At 35.4% G+C, this 18,056-nt stretch overlaps 1 pseudogene across 1 annotated transcript; it reads left to right on the forward strand.

Moving 5' to 3' along the window:
* The first annotated feature begins 9 nt into the window (after window positions 1–9).
* LOC149041031 (arf-GAP with coiled-coil, ANK repeat and PH domain-containing protein 2-like) lies at window positions 10–17,937 on the forward strand (annotated as a pseudogene). Its single transcript, XR_016189053.1, has 31 exons — window positions 10–185; window positions 1,709–1,800; window positions 3,329–3,385; window positions 3,928–3,986; window positions 4,525–4,639; window positions 5,126–5,184; window positions 5,805–5,867; window positions 6,389–6,446; window positions 6,649–6,714; window positions 6,868–6,912; window positions 7,860–7,955; window positions 8,454–8,528; window positions 8,985–9,028; window positions 9,222–9,284; window positions 9,690–9,741; window positions 10,036–10,139; window positions 10,485–10,545; window positions 11,073–11,129; window positions 11,719–11,789; window positions 12,489–12,553; window positions 12,813–12,876; window positions 13,322–13,391; window positions 13,613–13,704; window positions 13,796–14,418; window positions 14,801–14,861; window positions 15,014–15,081; window positions 15,187–15,296; window positions 15,956–16,016; window positions 16,217–16,266; window positions 16,578–16,633; window positions 17,172–17,937. The product of XR_016189053.1 is annotated as an arf-GAP with coiled-coil, ANK repeat and PH domain-containing protein 2-like (transcript).
* The last annotated feature ends 119 nt before the right edge of the window (window positions 17,938–18,056 follow it).

Raw genomic sequence — 18,056 nt, forward strand, 5'->3', positions numbered from 1 at the left:
CGCCGACGAATTTTCACCGCTGACCACTTCATCGCTATAACGACGGCTCTTATGCACTCGATCGCTGTGGACTGTATCCTTGAGGAAATCATTCACTTTTCTGGCAACCCAAACGATTGGTGTGTTGCTAGGGCTCCGAATTGCTGTGGTCATTGTCGATAAAGTTGTTTGTAATGAACAAAAAAGTGAGTAATTTACTTATTTATCATTGTACTTGTAGTGTTAAGTATCTCTCTGCAAAGTTGCCTCTTCATAATGTGAGGCCTGACAAAAGCAACCATTCTCAAGGTGTCAATGGTAGTCACAATGTGACTTTCAATTGTTCATTGTCAAGAAAAATTTGGACTAAAACACAAACAGGAAGATAACAGAAACAATCTATTCTAGTTGTATCTTGTATTTTCATTAGTGTAAATGCCCTTATGCAAATTTCTTATTCAAAACTCTGCGGTGAACAGAATTTGTCGGAGTTCTTAATTGATTAAGAGAAACTTGTTTAAAACCAACAATGTTAGTCACTGATTAGATGACTGTATAATCAGACAAATCTGCTAATAAACATTGAATAGTGGTTTTGTATTATGAAAAAAAATCAGCATGTTGAGAATCCATTTTTCAATGACAAGTGACTTAAAACTGTACATCGAGTGTACCTGCCCAAAACTGATTGATCTATTTACTCAGGGTTTCCGGCAACATTATTGTAAATATCAGATCACTGATCACCACTGTTAACAAAAAAGAAAAGATCCCACTGATCTTGAAAAGGTAGATGTAGAATTAAAAAAAAGAAGAGCCAATGATAGTTGTGTAAGTTTTACCACATTGAATCTATTATGTATGGCAAGCTGGAAGGTAAAGAACTTCTTTTCATTTTCTTACTCAAGGCTTTAAAATGAAATGAAACTGACTAAGCTGACAATTTCTCTCAGTTTTGCTAAATGTAAATTAGTTGTTAACTATTTCTAGCTTATTCCAGTTTCCTGCAAGAAATATAGACTGGAAAAAGCTGTTAATTTCTGGCAGCAGCTATTGCATGCATGAAATTCCAGCTATTTCCAGCTTTTGAAAGAACTTAAACTTGGAAAAACTGGGAAAATGTTTTCTAGAAAGAAGCTTGAATAGGATTCTGGAATAAAGCTGTCATATTCTAGAAATTTCTAGAAACTTCCAGAAGTTATCAGAAAGATGGACATCGTTCTTATAGCTACTTAGTTGTAGTCTTCTTATACAGTGTATGTTAAATGTAGTATAGTCTAATGGTGGGAGACGTGAGTTGTGCTGGCCTGTCTCAGATTTCCTGCCCTTTTTTCTTTTAGAGCTTTTTGAGGACAGGTTTTTCTGGCCACTCTGGCATGCTTGCAAATTACTTTGTCAATTCTTTATTTCAATTTAGTAATGCTTGTTTTAACAGGAGTTTGGGTGTCCAGGTCTTTAGGGTTTGCTCATTGACTCCTGATGCATGGGAACCAGAGCAAGTCAAGGTAACATAAGATGCATACCTTTATTATTTGTAAGCACCATATTTTGAGTTCGCAACTGTTGTACTGGACAATGCTCTGGCATAATTTTAAATGGGCTTGCATCTTAAAGTGATCAAGGCATAGTCTCTGACTTGGTCATGGAATATTTTTAATTTTAGAGAAAAGGTACAGGTAAAATAGAACTAAATGAATGTTATGTAGTAATTTTAGGTTTTGTTTTTAAGTTAATGACAGAATCGGGAAATGAATTAGTCAACAGAATTCTTGAAGCAAAAGTCAACTCGCATACAAATAAACCAACTCCTCAAAGTAGCAGGTACTGTTTGTTGTGTTAAATATTATTTCCTAAAGTTTTATAGTTTATAACATTTTTTGAAAAATAATTATCAAATTATTTTTGTTGAAGGGGTGAAAGTGAGACTTGGATGAAGTTAAAATATGTACAACACAAGTTTGTTTCCCTGGAAACCTTTCTAAAAAACTGTCAAACTTTGGACAAAGGGATCATTAGAAATCTTGCAAGAATGAAAAAAAGTAAACTTTTCTAAAGGAAACTTGCCATGTGAACAAAGTACTCAGTTTTATCTACTTGCTATGGAAACAAACATTTTCAAACGACGTCATTCCTGAACAACTTTCATACAGGTGTGAGCGGCATCAATTCAAGTTATGATTTTAATGGCTTCACACATGCTCGATTAATTGTTTCAGGTGCACAACTGCACTGATTAGACTGAGCACTAAAGAAAATGAAATAAGAAGCTTAAAATCCTACTTTGTTTAAATGTGGCTGATTTTGCTCAAAACTTTCATAAAATTCTGGTAAGAAGTCAATTGTATTTAATTTTAGCTGGCCATGGGATAATTTGTTTCGTACTTTGTACTTACAAGTTAAGCTTTAATGGACCTAGTTTCCATTTCTTTGTCGGTGGACAGATCAAGGACGTTTAAGTTATTTTTATTCATTTCAAACAAACATTTTGCAAAAAATATTGAAATCAGTCAATGAAGATTTTCAGGTGCTTCTTTAATTAGTTTCTGCCTCAATTCTTTTGAAGTGCATTATACACGTTCTGTTTACTATGGAAAGAGTTTCAATGGTGTCACATTGTCTTTGCCCTTGTGGCATTTAAGATCAATTTTATTGAGGAATTAAATATCCTCAAGTATAAGTTGGTGTTTGTTTTTTTCAGTCTGCAAGATTTTAATCTTGCTTGCACATACTTCAGCAATATCAGTATTGTATTGCTGTGCCAGTAAACACCATAAGGCTCTCTGAAAATTCCTGTTTATTTTAAAGCTTTTCCTAAAAGAAGAGCTTTTACCTCCCTCCTCTTAAGAGTGGTAATATTTTTGTGTTCTTTTTTTCGCTTTTTGAGTTTCACCAAGCAGTTGTGGCCAGTGTAGGCTCAAAAGTTTGAGAATTTATAATTAAGTATTGAATGAAATGATAATATCCTTGTTGATATTTTTATAAATCCTCATTATTTGTCTGCTTGTCATGGTATTGATGCTGTGAGGAGAGTGGTCACTGCTGGGAGTGAATGGTTAAAATTATTCTCTAAAGTGACCTCCATTAAGTATCTCATGCACAGTCCCCTAACCTCTGTGCCTTGTCTTAAGGCTTGGTCTGGCTCTTCCCTTTAGTCTTGATCATGATATAAACATTCTTGTGCCACTCATGATCATTGATCATTTTCATATTATTAAACTTATTCAGTTTGTAATGTTAGCGTCTGGCAAAGAAGCAGAGGAAGAAAACAATATTAATGTAGATTATTTACATTCTCTAGTCACTTTTATTAAGCAGTATTAATCCCTAGTAAATGTTTTTTTTTATATAGATTACATATCGATCAAAATGAACAGGATATCAATGTTTGGAAGTTGCTTTAGAAAAGGTGAATTTTTTACCACGTCTGTTTTTAGTGTGTACATCAGATGGAGAAAGATAAGAAACTGGGGGAATAAGAATTGAGGAAATAGAAAAGCAATGTAGACATAGATTCTGGTAACATGTGGACCTTTGAGTAGTAAGGCTTCAAGAAATAAGTTTGGATTAAGTTCAAACCCTTTACATTGTCGTGTTAGCCGTATGGCTCAGTGTGCACTTTTATTGATAAACAGTAGAAAAATCCCTGTTTGAGGGTTGTATAGGATAGTGCAAGTAGAGATGGAGGAAATGTATATCCTTGTGTTTTTCCCCATGAAATTCAAGCAAGAAGAAAGTGCAAAAAAATGAAGAGAAGAAATCATATGACAAGATGCTCATTGACTGAGTTTAGTCAGCCCAGAGAGCTAAATATTTCTTGTTTGTGTTTAAAATAAGTACCAAGTTTTGTGCAGAACTTAATTTATGATAACTTTTAATAAGATGCATTCTTAAATTACAGTATTGTCAGCATCAGTTCAACATAATTTTTTGCCTTTGTGTTCCTTGTAGCTGATCAAGCTTTGCAGTGGAATGGTAGAGACAGGGAAACAGTTCAACTTATCCACCAGGTAGAGCCAGTACACAATTAAAGAACTCTGATCTCTTTTTGTGGTTTCTCTCTTGGTCTTTCACTTCTTCCTCTTTGGAAAGCTCTACTCTTTAACCCTTTTGACTCTTAACAGTGACTAACATTGAATTTCTCCTTAACGTATCACTGCTAAATCAAATATTAAGGTGATGAGAATAAAGGAAGTGTTTGCCAACAAAAGAAACCTTGATTGTCCAACAAATTCTCCTGCTCAGCACTATGGAAAATGTATAGAGAACAGTATGGAGAATTTGTATACAGATGCAGGGGTGTAAAGGGTTAAAGGATTACTGGGTTTCTAAAGGATCTTGTTTCACATATGAGGGTTGTCCTGACCAGGTCATAACATCTTTTATATAACAGCAAAGTGATACAGGTCACCCAATGATATAAGTTGGTTTCCTGTGGCACCTGAAGTCTAAGATAGTACAGTTGGGAATTGAATAGTTCAGACAAGAATTGTTTGTTAGTTACATGACTGTATTTTCACATTAAGGCTTTCGTCACTTTTCCTTCAGTGCTTTAGTGAGTGGTATTGACAACCTGACAAAGTACTTTGCAGGAGATGAGCTGGTGTCATCCACACTGGACAAGTTCTCTTGTGCTCTGACTGAGCTTCAGAGCTTCCTATCAGTGGGTGAGATTTCCTCAATTGTCAACTCTATAATAGTCCATAGTCCTTCCTTAAAATCACATCTCATTTAAAAATTAATATTTCAATTGGTGAAAATGATTTATAGAAAAATTTTTTTTTCTGCATGGAATTGTTGCCCTTTGTGATTTTGTCGTGTTTGTTTTCTGGCAGTTGTGGAGAACAATATGTTGATTATATCATTATACTGGTGGTAAACAGAAGCTGTTACAGTGGAGAATTGTGAATTTTTTATATGGCTTCACATGCCCCACACCCAGCCTTAAACAAGAACAAGCATAGACTGATAACTCTCTTATTTGCAGTACATTTTGTGAATGTGTACATCATGTTTTTAACAGTTCACTTTCATTACCATTGACTTCATACCTTGCATAGGGAAAAAATGTTTTCTTCTCTCACATCACCTAGAATTGGATTTTTGATGACATGTTCGGTGAAATAATCAGTATCTGTATTTTCCTCAGATTCTTTTAGAGCAAGCACAAAAATCAATCTCAAGCACGCTGAGAACTTTTATCAAAGAGTAAGTGTGGTTGTGAAAATTCTTGTCAGGTTTGTCTTAAAAAGGGAAATTGGATAACCTGCATTGCACTACAAAAGGGTTAACACCCACCTGTATTTTGAAAATTTTGATGAAATCACATCTTTTCAATTCCTTAACCTTTCTAAATCCGTCTCCTCTCTCTGTAAAAGTTTTTTCCTTCTAAGATTTGCATAGTTGTTACACAGCAATGGACAGTTTGAGGTGGGGAGAGGTACAATGTGGGAGAAGTTAAATGGAAAGTAAAGAAGAAAAAAGTGAATTTTTCATTTTTTTACATTGATTGTACAATGTAGTTGTGACAATTGATTTGTTTGCCTCCTCTTGTAAAATGAGCTTATTTACAACTGTTTTAATTACACAATTCAAGATTGATTCAAGATTCCAATTGACACTGTCAGCTGTTAAAAATAGGAATTAAAACAGTTGTTATGATGCAACTTCAATTAAATAATAGTTATTGAATCAAATATACTCTTAAAAGAAAATTAAGTGTGTTGTCATTGTTACAATTTTAGAACATACCTGTAGCTGCTCAAAAAGTAGATGAACATCAAAAATCTTTGCAAAACTAAATACTATTTATTTTCTCTCATTTACAGGGAAGTCAAGAAGGTTAAGGATGCTCAAAAGCTGTTTGACAAAGTCAGTGATGATTTGGATAAGTGAGTGTATAATACTTGACATGTATACTGACCTTTTTGACATGAGCTCAATAATTGGTGCTGTAACTAAAGGGTCATGTTGGATTTTCTATTATTTGCCCATTGGCTTTTGAGATAAGGCTCTTTAGCACTCTAAGCTCAAAATTTTATTGCCATTTGGCAACTGAAAATCAGAAAAAAGTCATCAGAGCTGCAGGCAACACCACAGCAGCCAGCAGTCATTGTAAGGTTCACTTAATTTAACATCTCAGGACTCAACATTTGAATAAGGAAAGAGGAAGTGGCAACAGCCTGGAACTGGTTTATGACTGCATGTAGATCATAAAGATTTTTGACAAATGCAAACCTTTCAGATTTCTATGTGGCATCTGCACACAGATCGGTCATTTAGCAACTTTTGCTAAAAATGTACCAGCCAAATTTTTTTTCCATTCACCTTGGTGACAAAAATGGTCACCACTTGAAACACTACTCCATAGTATGACTGAGTGAATTTTTTTTTGGTTTTGTTTTCTTTTTAGTGCCTTGACAAGAAATGCACAGCTTCCACATCACTGTAAGGCCTCTGAAGTGGAGGAGGTTAGATTATTGTTGTAGAGCTTCATGTGTAGTTGCTAAAAATTTTGCATAGCCACCTAGATGTTTGTACATGTAACTTGCTGTGTGTTACTGTGCCTACCAATCTGTATTATATATGACGATTGAAGGACCACACTGAATACCTAGTAGGTAATTTAATGTTTTTTGTTTTGTTTTGTTTTTTTAAATTTCCACAAAACAGGTTAAGAATGCAGTGAAAGCTAATCAGACATGTTTTAACCACAGGGCATTGGACTATGCCTTCCAGGTTGTAGATAAAGTGTAGAAGTGACGATTTTGAGCTTGTCATGTTCATTGAATCTCTGTCAATAGTTGCTCTATTGTCTAGTAAGCAAGCATGAAATTTATCCCCCTTCCAAGAACTATTGTCAGTTTTTTAAAACCATGCTTTGTATTGCAGATCAACATTTTACAGTCACGAAGAAGGATTGATGTTCTAGACACTGTAAGAAGTAGAGAATAATAGATGGATGCACAGAGATATGGAATTCTTCTTGCAGTGTTTAGTTGAACACTTGAAGGAAAATTCCTTACATACGAGAGACCACATATTATTTTGTTTACTATTTAATCACTATAGGCCTTAAATGACAAGAGTATAATTGCCCATTCCATGATCAAGCCATGCAATTGGAACGGTTTTGCTAACCATTTAAGCAACTCATTCATCCATATGATTGGTAAACCAATCGCACAACCAATCATGGTTTAATAATATTTTCACCCATTTGAACAGCTTGCCTGAGTCCATTTGACATTATCCGTTTTATTCATTCATTTGAATGGCTAAGCAAACCGTTTGAAGGGCTAATCAAACTGTTCAATTAATTTATTCACCCATTTGAATGGTTTGCCCATCTGATAAAAATTTTTACTCATCTGTTCAAATGGCTGACCAAACCTCTCAAATAATTTATTCACCAGTTTAAATGGTTAGGCAAACTGTTCAAATGCCTCAAGGACTGTTCATCAACCGTTTGTCATCTGTGTGTTTTTGCTATTCTAACAGTTTTCCATTAGTGTCTGTTTTGCCTTCCATGGTCACAAATTTACCAAACAACCTTGTATTAAGAATGGTGAATGTTTAGCTATTCATTTATTAACCTGACAGAGTGGCACAATAAACAAGTGATGTGTCAGCAGCTGATTGTGATGTCAAACACATTTAAAATATAATTATAATTTTACACATGTGGGGTTGCAGGTTTTCTCAGTGCTGGAAATCCTTGTAGAACATGGCAGTGTTAATTAGACCTCTTCATGCATATAGTCCATCTTTTCTAACAGGTTCTTTTGTCCTTGCAAATTCGAAAAGAAGTCTTAGTACAGATTGAATGAGTAGGACTGACTGGGAGAAGAAACTGAACTTGTCTGTTTTTGTTCCTGTTATAGATTCTGAAGTTTATGCATGCCCAGTCAACATATTTTCATCAAGGTTATGATTTGATGAATGATTTAGATGCATACATGAAGAGGGTGTCAAATCAGGTGGGTTGAATTTGATTTACTATTAATAATTTGATAACAAGATATTGGCTTCAATTATACCATTGGTGCAACATTCAACAAGTTTGGTGTTCTTTGTCTTTTTCTGTCAGATCTTTTAGGATTTTTTGTTCCTTGATGGAAGAGTTTGTATATTAATTTTAAACAATGATTCATTATTTCAGAAGCAGTTGTGAACTTAAAAATTGAAACACTTTCACTCTTAGGATCTAAAGATTTATTCTTCACACCATTTGCCACATATTTCTTATAATTTAAGCTCTGAGAATTTGGTTGTAATTATCAAACAGTATCCCCCATCAGATATTTTTCAATCTTCTTATCAACTTTATGCTAAGAGTTGCACTTAAATTGTGAAGTTCCTCTTTGATCACTCCTGGGAGTGAAAGGGTTAAAATATTAGAGGACAGGTTTTGATCAATTGGAAATAGTCTGCTGATAGTGACTCTTAACAACTGTGTATCAAATTCTGTAATCCAGCTGGAAGAAGTGTCAGTCCAGTTTACAATGGACAAAAAAGAGATAGAAGAGAGACACACATTGGTCCAGAAAATGGTGGGTATAATATCAATTATTACGATAATGATTTAAGATCTTAAAAATTTTGCTCTGTCCTTAGAGCCATTTAAAATTTCCTAACATGGGCCTTCGAATTTTGTTTAAAAACAAGGTAAAGACAGGCAAAAAAATTGTACAGTTGGGTACAAAACTTATGCATTGGTTATTGTTTCCATACATTTATCATTTACTAGTAATTTTCTATTTCCCATTTTCATTCAATTTCCCCCCAATAAAGTGAGATTGAGTCTTGTTGCAAGGCTGTGAGAAAACAAAAAAAGATAGTGAGATTAGTGGGTGAGTTGTAATTGATTTGGAATGTCTATGAAACCATTCCATTAGATTTCTATGGTCGAATGTGCAAAAAACAAGGGGCAGAAAATTTGTCAAATACCAGATTATGAGATTCATGGCTTTTACTCAAGGCTTGCTATCTTGGACTTGTGATTTTAGGAGGAGAGTGGATGGATAGGAAGAAGAAACCTGAATGATGCAAGGTAAACTGTTATAATTGTTGGTGGTGTCTGAACAATACTCAATACATGTTTTACATCATTCACAATGAAAAGTCTCAAAGTTTGTAACTTCTCTGTTTACTTTGAGGAGTGAATCTTGTGCATTCAGTTTGGTGAAAATCATGTTTGTGTTCATGTGCCTATGGGTTAATTTTCACCTTCTATTTGTTTGCAGTGGTTTAGTAATGGAAGGCTACTTATTTAAAAAGAGCAGTAATGCTTTTAGAAGTTGGCATAGGTGAGTGTGTGGTAGCAGTGAGTTAGGGGTGAATTTAGACTGAAATATTCTACAGGTTAGATCTCTGACTCTCAGAAGTTGTAGTAGATCTGAGTACTTTTTAATGGGATACTGATTGACACTGAAGTAAAACTGCAGCAGCTGATTTACCCTCTAACTCCTAAGAGTGACTAACATCTAATTTCTCCTTACAATACGACACCTGAATCAAGCATTAAGGTCTCAAGAATAAAGGAGACGATCACTGACTAAAAAGCTATTGATTGTCAGGCAAATTCTCCTTGTTGGTCCCTCATGAAATTTGTAGAGAACAGTATGGAGAATATGCATACTGATATTAGGGTGTAAAGGGTTAAGGTCTTAAATGATTTCATTGTAAAATACCTCATTTTTATTTTCCCAAAGGCGATATTTCACAGTTCAGAATAACCAACTGATGTATCAGAAGAGATTAAAGGTGTGTATGACTGAATGAATGTCGTATTTAGATTACACACACTCACGAGTGTGATCACTAAGTGCAATTTCTGGTGTCACATTCTGATTATGTCAATCACATGCATGCTGCAAATGTCAACAGCCAGGTGCATACACCTATTTATGCACATATGTTATCATGCTTTGAATTGTGAATACTTAGTAAATTTATTGAAGTTTTTAATTAAAACCTTTTTTCAGTTGTACAGTCAAATGAATGAAGGGATTCGATGATGACATGCAGTTAATGTATCACTTGCATTCAATTTTGCAGGATGATCAAACAGTACTTGTTGAAGATCTTCGATTGTGTAAAGTTAGCCTTGCAGAGGAAACAGTGGAAAGAAGATTTATGTTTGAAGTGGTATCACCAACAAAGTAAGGCTACTGAATTCTGTTTTTGCAAATCTGTCAAATACACAGTAGACAACTCAGAATTATTGATAGCATCTGAGTGACCAATAGTTATTGTTTCCAAGATCTGATTGTTAATTCTCCCCTCAAACTGCAAGACATTTGTAAATTGGTTACAGGAATTGGTGTTAGATCAAGATAACAACTTCTTCCTAACAAGTTTGAGTATTCTCTTTACCTGATAAGTTTGAGTATTCTTGTTACCCATTTGCTGGATAATGTATAGATATTATAGGGAGAAGTGACATGTTAATCACTTTTTGAGTTTAGAGTTAACTGAAAATGATATCTTCTACTCTGTATCACTAGATCATGGTATTTACAAGCAGATAGTGAAGCACTGCAAGTGGAATGGATGGAAGCTATGCAGGTAAATTTATCAAATTGAGGCAAGTGGAATACATAGGAACTGAGTCTAAGGATGTACACTAAATGTTGTGGGTGAATTTCTGCTGATGGTGAACTTGAGTGAGGTGTGGAGTGAGGTTGGTGACAGGGTTTTGTTTTGTTTGTAAAATAATGTTGTTTTCAAGGGCAACCTTCCTTGTTTCCAATGTTAACCAAATCTCAAGTCAGAGCAGTGTATCATAAACTGTCAAGCATGTGAGATAGTGTTAAGAAATCAAATGACACAAATGACCCTGAAAACAGCACCAGTTGCCCATGATAACAACCCCATTTTTAACATCAAAATGTGGTCACCAAACTTTTGTTGCCCCTCTCTCAACTGAAAATTGTAGTAAGTAGGCTTGAAGTAGAAGTGAACGAGTTATCAGCTTTTGTAGAAATTGTTGTGTTGTGTTGGCAGAGAAGTGAATCCTTAACTTGATGATCAATAAGAAAGTTTCTAACAAAATACTGTTACTAAAATTTTAATTGTTATGTGGTGATTCACAGGCCAGTATTGACAAGGCTTTCAATAGCTCAACCAGTATTCAAAGTAACAATGATAAGGTGGGTGAATTGAAATTACTTACTTGCGCATAGTGCATGTGATCCCTGTGGGTAGTTTTTAAGTCATGGTTCCTTGACCTCAGGATTTCAGAGACAATCCAAGAAAATGTGACTCTGAGGACAAGGCAGTGCAGTTTTGATGAATCCAAGCAATATATATTTATTTATTTATTTGGCATATTAAAGTTCATTAATTAGCAGCTACCCAGATTAATTGCATGGTACCTTTCAAGATTGCCACATGCACTTTCAGTCCTTTTCTCCAAGAACCTTCCTCAAAACTACTGTATAAAAATCACATGACACAGGGACAAGTTGTTCAATTTATACCTTGAATCAATTTCACTAGCTGCACATGAAATAGATTATTGGCTACTTTTTTGTTCACTGTTACACTGTTCCATTTTTTTTTTCTTTTTTCATTAGCTCTTGTTTAAAATGTTCACAACTTTTAAATTGATTCTTTACACACTTTCTCTGTGAGCTGTCACTGATGTGCACCTTACCTATAATTTGTGATTTCAGGGGATATCCCTATACTGTCTTTTTAGTTCAAGTTTAAGATAGAATTTAAATAATTTTTTTTCAGAGTGATTTACAAGGGCCAGGCTCTATGAGCAACAGTATGGATTCTCTCAACAAAGTTTCTGGACCATCAAGGTTTGATTGTCTTGCTTTTTGCATACTGTTGCTGGAGATTTCTTTGATGCAGTTAAAAGCAATTTAACAGAGTTGACAACTAAGAGGATCAGTAGTATTCAGCAGTTTTTGCATATGCACACATGTCAGAATTCCATGTGTTCTCTGATTGAGGCATTCTTGCACATGCTTTGAGCATGAGCTTGCAGCATGGTTTGGACTGACAGTTCATCATCCAGGTAGTTTTCCCCACCCCTTTCCCACTCTTTCCACCATTTATTCAGTGTGACTGAGGTCTGCTTCCCTTTTCTGCGTGGGGGCTCATGGCTGGGTTGCATGGATTTGCCATGGTCCCTGCTCTCATCACTGTGCCATCCCTGCACTCATCACTGTGCCATCCCTTCTCCCATCACTGTGCCATCCCTGCTCTCATCATTGTTCTGTCCCTGCTCCTATTACTTTGCCATCCCTACTAATGCAAGGGTCTATGCTTCCATCACTGTGCCATCCCCGCTCTCATCACTGTGGCCCAGGTCCCTGCTCTCATCACTGTGTCATCCCCACTCCCATCACTGTGCCATTCCTTCCTGTTATTTCATAGACAGTACTCTCTTGGATCATACAGATGACACTCCATTTTGGACCTGGTTCACTAAAAGTTAATATTAATAATTACATTCATTTGGTGTTTTAACAGTTTTTATTACTTTTCAATGACAGAAGTAATCTTGATGTTATTAGAGCTGTCTCTGGTAATGACAAGTGTGCAGACTGCAGCAGCACTGGTGAGCATAGTACAACAATCTGTGGGAGACGGTAGCTTTGAGGTCATAGGATCGTGTAAAGAAAGTTCACTTTTTAATACCATTTGGCCTTTGCAATGAAAATGTGGGTTTTTTTTATTATCCTCCTTTCATGGGTTAGAATGTTTGCTTTTGCCTTTCTTTTTCTTTTTCCTTTTTTTTTTTTTTAAATTTAAATGGAATATATTTTGTAGTTACCAGTAGTAAGTAACTCTAATGCAAATTATTTTTTATCCTTTAGATCCGACCTGGGCAAGTACTAACATGGGAATTGTACTGTGTATAGAATGCTCAGGTATTCACAGGTACTGTTACAAAAAAAGTTCTTTTTTTATGAATAGCCCTTGCTTTTACCATAATGACATGCTCCTAGTCATGGTTACATCAGATCTGTGATATTAGAAGGATCTCAATATGCATTGTAGAGTGCATGTGTTGTCAATAATCTGGTTTATGTCATGATCCTTAAGATCAGTGGTGCAGACAAAAGGCTCAGCTTTGCTGCTGTGTAGTTTTTCTTAAGTCCGATTAGCAGGTAAAACAACCAAACAAACATTCAGTAAATTCATGCCTCTGGGTCCAAATATCATCAATTGAGGGCAGTGTGTTTGACTGAGTCACAAACTGTCCAGTGCATAGTTACCTATTTTGTAAGTATTTAAATTTGATTTATAATAATATTATGAGAGATCAAAAAGTTACAATCATGTAGTTTAAGAAATGACCCACCGGTAATGCTTGTTGTAATAGGAGTTTGGGTGTCCACGTCTCCAAGGTTCGCTCATTGACCCTTGATGCATGGGAACCAGAGCAAGTCAAGGTAATATAGGATGCATACTTTTGTTATTTGTAAGCACAATGCTTTGGATTTACAACTGTTTTACTGGACAATGTGCTGACATAATGTTAATTGAGCTTGTGTCTCAAAGTGATCAAGGCATAATCTCTAACTTGGTGACAGAATATTTTTAATTTTAAAGAAAAGGACTTGGTAAAATAGAACAAAATGAATGTTATAGTAACTCAAGGTTTTGTTTTTAGTTAATGACAGAATTGGGAAATGAATTGGTCAATGGAATTCTTGAAGCAAAAGTCAACTCCCATACAAAGAAACCAACTCCTCAAAGTAGCAGGTACTGTTTGTTGTTTTAAATAAATTATGAATTCCTAAATTTTTGTAGTTAACATTTTTTGAAAATAATTATCAAATGATTTTTGTCAAAGGGGTGAAAGAGAGACTTGGATCAAGTTAAAATATGTACAACATAAGTTTGTTTCCCTGGAAACCTTTCTAAAAAACTGTCAAACTTTGGACAAAGGGATCATTAGAAATCTTGCAAGAATGAAAGTTCACCACGAGGAAAGGGGCACAAATTTGGCCGTTGAGAGAACAGACTCCAAAAAAAAGTAAACTTTTCAAACGGAAACTTGCCGTGAAGTCAAAGTCAAAGATGGACAACCGAAAGAGTGCCCCTGCTGAAATACTCTCTGCAGATGTAGCAAGTGAAGACTCTGAAAAGTTAGAACATGTTGCTTCAAGTTTTCTCAGTGATGAGACTGCTAGCAGTGACTCACATGATGAGGACAGACCGGGAACTAGTGCTCCATCAACATCATGTCAAGACAGTGAGAGGAGACGGGCAGCCTCCATTGGAGCAGCTATGTCTTCTGACAAGGGTAGAGATAGGGGAGTTTCATTTGATTCAACCATAAGTGAAGATGGTCTGACTCACGAGGCAACCATTTGTGAAAGAGTGCAGAATAATGGGGATGGTGACCTGGAGAAAAGACTGGAGGAGGACAAGGAGAAAGCAATCGCTGTGTTGAAAAGAGTTCATCCCAGTAGGGTATGCACCTTTAATTACCAAATAAAGAGGTCTGCACTATCTATTTATTTATTTGTTATATGATATGCTGTTTTGTAATGTCCTGAGAGTTATTAAGTTGATACTTAGTGGTGATTATATTGACCCTTTACACTCAAACATCAGCATGCATATTCTCCATACTGTTCTCTATACATTTAGTGACATGATGACAAGGAGAATTTGTTTAACAATTCAGTGGCTCTTTAGTTGGTGATCATGTCCTTTATTCTTGTGATGCTAATGTGTGATTCATGGGTGATACTGTAAGAAAAAAGTACATGCTGGTCACTCTCAGGGGTCAACAGTTTAATGGTACATGACATTGCTTGTGGCTTGTTTTAATTGTGGGTTTTTGTTGCAGTTACTTTTCAAAGCAGCAGAATGGAAGAGTCTTCCTCTTATGGCTGCATCACTTGCAGAAGGTAGACAAGAACATGCTGCACTTATTGTTTATTTAATGGCTGCACAGACATTTCTGGAAAGTGATACTTACAGTAATCACACAAACTGTGTGTAACTTTCCACTTTCCTCAAAAATGTACAAGTCATGAAAGTGTTTATGGAAAATTTTCAGGTGCCAAAGTGAACTGGGTAAATGAGGAAGATGAACGAAAAACAGCACTTCACCAGTCTGTCTTAGGGGTAGGTTTGACTCTTTCTGTTGACGGTGTTCTGCTATGCTAAGTACTTGCAATTTCTTCATGGAAGGGTCATCATGTAATGAAATTATTCTTTTTCTTCCTCAAGGGATCATTACCAGCTTGTGAGTTCCTTTTACAAAATGGAGCTAAAATAAACCAGAAAGACAAGAGGGGAAGAGGTGCACTTCATCATGCAGCACTTCTTGGGCAGACAGGGTGAGTTGATCAAAAATAAGATTCTATTAAAACCATTTTCTCTCTTACCATCACTGTTTTCTGCAGTCATTGTGAGTGTATTGAGAACCTTGTTTGTGTCTGTAAGGCAAAGCATTTTACTTCTTTTTCTTTCTTGCTTCAAGTTGTTATTATCAGTATATGAATATTGGTAAGGTTAAGACTTACAACCACATGTTTCAGTAAAAGTTCCATAACTGTGTGTACTTAAACCTAGTTCCTGTAGGCTTCTCTCACCTAGAAGATTGGAAAACACAATCCTTTGTGGCCTGTGACTATTTTGTTAGAACAATTTTTGTTCTGACCTTCACTATTTCCTGCAGTCTTTGTGAGTCTATTAAGAACCTTGCTTGTTTCTGTAAGGCAAAGCATTTTATTTCTTTTTCTTTCTTGCTTCAAGTTGTTATTATCAATGTATGAATATTAGTAAGTTTAAGACTTACCACCACGTGTTCCAGTAAAAGTTCCATAACTATGTGTACTTAAACCTAGTTCCTGTAGCTCTTAGCAACCAGTTCTTTCCTTAGCATAGTGTCTATCTCCAGAACACAATACAGTGGTGTGGCCAGGGCTTAAAACAGTTCACCCAGCTGTGACATCATCTGTCATCACTTATATTAATACTGCTCCTTTATTTTCAGTCCTATCCTCTTGTTCCTGAAGCGAGGAGGTAACCAGCATGATGTTGATGAGAATGGAGAGGTGAGTGTGAACATAATGTGGTGATGCATGAAAAAAGCCCTTGGAGACAACTTCCCATGAACTGCCAGTCTTTCCTTCCAAATTAATCTGTGTTCCCCTGGAAAACAGAGGAAGCAGTAGATGTTGCATGAAAGGTCACAAGTGGCGGTAAAAACAGTGCTCACGAAAGTTTCTTGATCAATTTCTTTTGTTAATTTCAGGACCCTCTTACAATTGCACTAAAACAAACAAATGCAGATATTGTTACTCTGTAAGTATACAAATGCAATATAACAGTGGATATTGCCAGATTATGATGCTGTTCCTAGGAACTGGTTTTTTTATTTATCCTTCAAGAGGTGAATGAAAGAATCCCAAAAAATTGGAATTGAAATTCACACAGAGCAGTCTTTAGTCATTGTCTTCTTTTGGTAAAGAATCATTGTTAGGAATTGTAAATTTTATATCTTTTTTGGATGTCAGGTTATTTTGGTATCTATTATGATAAACATATAGCTACTTTTGGTCCCTTTCTAACTTGTCAACATTTACTAGACAGTGAAAAATTAAATTGTGTTATAGGTTGAGACTGGCAAGACTGAATGAAGAAATGAGAGAAGATAATGAGATTGCCCAGGGTAAGATCTTTGTAAGAGTGCTCCATCTATTTTTTTCTGATTTGTTTTGTTTGTTGTTGTTGTTGTTGTTGTTGTTGTTGTTTTAATTATCAGTGAATTTAAGGAGTGGCAAGCAATGCAATCCAACCACGGCATTGTTCATCATGTTTGTCTACAACAAAAGTCCACTATCCCTGGATATTTCTGGGCAAGCAGTATGATGAAAAATATTATGATACCATAAATCAAATGCACTCTACTTGTCCATGATTATAATTAGTTGCAGAGGGAAATTACTCATCAATCACTCAAAGGGGTGTAAAAGTGAACCCTTTACACCCCAACATCATTATGCATATTCTCCATACTGTTCTCTATACATTTCCAAGGGTCTAACAAGGAGAATTTGTAAAACCATGAAGAACTTCATTAGTTGCTGATCATTTCCTTCATTCTCGTGACTTGAACATTTGATTTAAGGGATAGATTGTAAAGAGAAATGAGAACCTTGTCACTGTCATGGATTAAAGGACTAACTGCTGTCATTTTTTTGTTTCAGGTGATGTTACATTCAATGATGTGTTCAGAGATTTTTCTAATATGGCATCCAGAGATCCTGACAGGCTTAAATGCAATTTTGATGCAAGTGGACCAAGTAGACAGACACAACTGTGATAACAAAATCAATTTGTTCCACCTTCAATTGAAAACAAATATTTGAGGTCACTTCACATCAAAATGTTTCATTGCTCAAAAATAAGCACACAAATTCTCATTTCACTGAAGAAACCAATTTGAATATTCACTCTAGATTTAATCATACCACAAACACAAAAGGAGTACAATTATATATCCAATTTATGTTTAGTTTTGTAGTTATTTGCACTAATCAGGAATTAATGTTTCACACTGACAATATTACTACCTGTCATGTAGTGAAAGAAAACTGAACAGTACAAATTAGCATATTTTTTATTCATTAAGAATGTAAAATTTTCCCCATGATAATAACAGCATCGTTTAGAGGAGAGAATGGAATCTCGCACTGAAAAATTTGAGGAAAGAAAACATATTAGTAAATCATTCATTTAAAAAAAAGGAATGAAATTTGTAAATAAAGTTTCCCCTATGACAACTGAATGGAAGGAAGGACATCAATGTTTAATGAAGAGTTGACTGTATGAATACTATGGTCAATGCTCAGTTATGAAAAATTGTACAGACTAACTAGTATTGAATCATTATTTAGTTGATTTTGACCAGATTTAGTGGTTTCCTCCATTAGATTGGTGTTGATTTAAAAAATCAAAAACAAACTGATCTCTGCCTTTTTGTTTGAAGTCCCATCAGCTAATTTTTGTTTACCTTTTTACACCCTAACATCAGTATACATATTCTCTAAACTTTTTGTCATACATTTCCTGAGGGGCTGGTAAGGAGAATT

The sequence above is a fragment of the Pocillopora damicornis genome, chromosome 8, assembly GCF_964200805.1.
Source record: "Pocillopora damicornis chromosome 8, jaPocDami1.2, whole genome shotgun sequence".
Taxonomy (NCBI): Eukaryota; Metazoa; Cnidaria; class Anthozoa; order Scleractinia; family Pocilloporidae; genus Pocillopora; species Pocillopora damicornis.